Source organism: Rutidosis leptorrhynchoides, chromosome 8 (genome assembly GCF_046630445.1).
Source record: "Rutidosis leptorrhynchoides isolate AG116_Rl617_1_P2 chromosome 8, CSIRO_AGI_Rlap_v1, whole genome shotgun sequence".
NCBI lineage: Eukaryota > Viridiplantae > Streptophyta > Magnoliopsida > Asterales > Asteraceae > Rutidosis > Rutidosis leptorrhynchoides.
This window is the reverse complement of record NC_092340.1, coordinates 174263483-174267496: the sequence shown is the minus strand read 5'-3', so window position 1 is coordinate 174267496 and position 4014 is coordinate 174263483.

Sequence of the window (4014 nt, the reverse complement as noted above, 5' to 3'; positions counted from 1 at the left end):
GAATGAGTGGTGGAAGGTGGGGTTTGGCTAGTTGACCTAGTCAACTAGTTAGGCCCCTTGGCAACTTTGGTCCCTCGAGTTTAAAGCGGGTGCGTGAATTAACCAAACGAATTATTTTAAAACGCTAGAGTAAATAAGAGATGTTATAATTAAATAACAAAAATATTAAGAACGCTAGCTAACGGAGGATACGAATCTAGATACGAAGAGTATTATATAAAATAAAAAGACGGGCGTTAAAATAATTTGACGGAAAAATGCGGGATGTTACAGCATTTATGGCGTTTCAGAAACAGTGTGATTTTCCCCGGTGAAGAAATGAAGAAAGGTCTACTTTTTGATTCTATTCGTAGTTTTGCTTTTTCTTGGATTAAAAGTAGATGTAAATTTGATGTAAGTTGGAACATGTGGCTCGTTAAGCCATTGTAATCATTGCTTTATTCACCTCCTAGTAGCTTGCTAGGGGGTTTGGCTTTTAATAAAATTTTGATGTTAAAAAAAAAGGTTATTCTCATTTATAAAAATAAGGTGGGTTAAAGCCAAAAATAGGCTACAAACTTACACAAATGTACCGATGTCGCCCACAAACTCATTTCCGTCCTACTGTCGCCTACAAACTTTCAAAAAATGTGCTAATATCAACATTTTATAGTTTTGACATGTTACATACTAATTTTGACCTGATAAATTTTTTTTTTTTAAGAATTAAGATCCAATCCACGAACGACACGTGTTGATTTTAACCAGTTTAGCCGGTAGCAAATCATTTTTGTTTACATTGGTACACTTTTTGAAAGTTTTTGTTTATATCGGTACACTTTTTGAAATTTTGTAGGTGACAGTAGGACGAAAATGATTTTGTGGGCGACATCGGTACATTTGTGTAAGTTTGAACCCTATTTTTGGCTTTAACCCAAATAAGGTGGACACACCGGTATCAGTTAAAAAGTCACTTTTTACTACTGATATTGAGCCATAAATAATGAATTTATTAACTTTATCGAATATTTAAGCATTTATTTGCTTTATTTTGTAGATAAACTGATTATGAAAACGATGTAAATAGAGACGAAGAAAAAGGGCTTAAAACGAAGAATTTAGAGCGAAAACGATAAAACTCAAGTTATGATCCCGGAAACCAATCTTGGATCCCAGAAACAAGTAAAGATCAAACCAAAACTGACCACCCGGGACCTTTACCCGAGGTTACCAATCTACACGGGGTATGTACTTGGGCTGCCCACACGAGACATATACTCGGATGTCCCACCCGACACCTTCACCCCACTCTCTCGGAGGGGGTGCCCACTTTTACCCGGCTCCCGTACCCGGCTTGCCCACTGAGTTTTTTGCCTTTAAAAAGGGTCATTTTTCATCCATTTTTCATACACTTGCCTTACTCACCATCTCAATCTTTCACTAGTTTCTCTCTGTAGAATTATAATATAATTATCGATTAGCGATAATTACCTAGAGTAGGCTTTACACGGAGTCTGTAACAGATTGAAGGTGCTTTAAAAGTTGTCACATATGTATTTTCAGAACTCGTTTAATCTACGGGTGTTTCTATACTTTAACTATCTTTCATAATGTCTTTCAATATTACTATGCTAAATGATGCTATTGTCATAATTAGCGAGTCGTTACATTTAAGTGTATGTAACGACGTACTGTAGTTAGTTACGCTGTTAAAATATAAATGTGAACTGTGATGTTGTTATAATGGTTTTCGATTATGTTTTTAACTCAATTGCTTTTCCGATTAAAAGAACGTGTTTATCAACTCTGTTATTGGGACGTCGCGAACCCCGATTCAACCTTGTGTTAAAACCTTGGTTAAGAAAACTCGGCCCTGCACGTAGTGCTTTTGAAGGAGGCACAACTGTTGTAGTACATCCACCTACACTATGGACTATGCCAGATGAAGCTTTTATAATGAAACCTCTGTCTGAGAGTCTCCAGTATAAAGTTGGCCTTTGAGCTATGAGGTGTAGTCACCAACATAATAATCATAGTAAGAAAGTGATATGACCGAAACGGACGGTTTTATTTATGCGGTGTCGTTAGGCCGCAAGGCGTCAGAATCAGCTATCGAGAGGTGAAGCAATAGTTGTAAATTTATATTTAGCGAGGCCTAAATCGTACTACTCCTTATTATGGTGAATAAGGAGAGTATGGCCTAGGGTTGAATTCTTAAGATATCAGTAGAATCGAACCTATAACTAAAGCTTAAGATAATCCTAAAGTGAAGGAGTAGTGGTATATTACCTAATTTTGTACTTTTCTAGTTTATAAGGTAAAGTAAAGTAAATGCGATAAAATTTGTAATTCAGATAAGGTTAAAGCAAGTGCATACTATGGTTTTGTCAGTTACCTTGCCAAGATTATGGAATGCTGGCTCATGAATAGGTAGTAACCTTATATTCATTACATTGGTCCTAATGCCCCTGTCATAAGACACGTCACTGGGTAATGCGTTAGGGTTGAAGATTCTGAATAGATAGCAACGTCCCTTACCATCTGACTTGAGACGACCCGTCCTAATCCATAAGGACGAATACAATAACATATGATTAAATCGCGAGGTATTTGACCTCTATATGATGCTTTTTACAAACATTGCATTCGTTTTTAAAAGATAAACTTTCCTTACATCGAAAGTGGACGATATGCATACCATTTCATAATACATCCAACTATAATTGACTTAATAATAATCTTGATGAACTCAACGACTCGAATGCAACATCTTTTGAAATATGTCATGAATGACTCCAAGTAATATCTCTAAAATGAGCAAATGCACAGCGAAAGATTTCTTTAATACCTGAGAATAAACATGCTTTCAAGTGTCAACCAAAAGGCTGGTGAGTTCATTAGTTTTTCATAATCAATCATTTTCAATAATATAATAGACCACAAGATACTCATAATTAGAAAACAATCTGTGTAGGTCTATTCCTGCTGTAAAATCATTCATATGAAGAACACCGGAACCTTTCAAACAACTCACCAATGGTAGCTAATGCGTAGTGCATTGACAAAATCATCTCACCGTGGTAGTTAATACAATATAATTCTTACAACGGGGGCTAATGCGTACGCAATGCAAAATCATCCCTCCGAGGGTAGCTGAAACGGGGGCTAATGCGTACGCAATGCAAAATCAACCATCCGTTACCAACTACAAAGTCGACTATAATACAATACCATACATCGGGGGCTAGTGCGTGCGTGCAATGCAAAATCATCCCGCCGATGGTAGTTATAACGGGAGCTAATGCGTACACAATAAAAAATCATCTCTCCGTTAACTACTAAATCGAACCTCTGAATCCAAATGATTCTATCATAGAATATAGTTTTGAATATTTGTGTCTATTTCGTCAATCATTTATAAAAACAGTTCATGTATTCTCAGTTCAAAAATATATCTCAAAAGCATTTAGGAAACAGTTATAAAAACAGCGCATGTATTCTCAGTCCCAAAAATGTAGAGAGTAAAAGGGAACCAAATGAACTCACAATACTGTATTTTGTAGTAAAAATACATATGACGATATTGAACAACTGAACAATGCAGGGTTGGCCTTGGATTCACGAACCTATATCATTTGTGTATATATATTAATACACATAATCGTAATCGAATAAGTTTATATATATAACCTATTAATGATATTATTTTTTTATATTAATAATATATTTATATTTCATATATTCCTTTTATATAATAAAATATTTTGTTATGTTATATGTGTTATATATATATATATATATATATATATATATATATATATATATATATATATATATATATATATATATGTGTGTGTGTGTGTGTGTGTGTGTGTGTATTTCATTTGTTTATCAAAATAGTAGTTCTAATTATACTAAGTTAATATTAGTAAAAATAATGCTAATAACATTAATAATATACTTATGTTAGTAATAACTCTATTAGTGATAATAACAATGATATTAATAATAATACTTGTAAAAATAATAATTTTA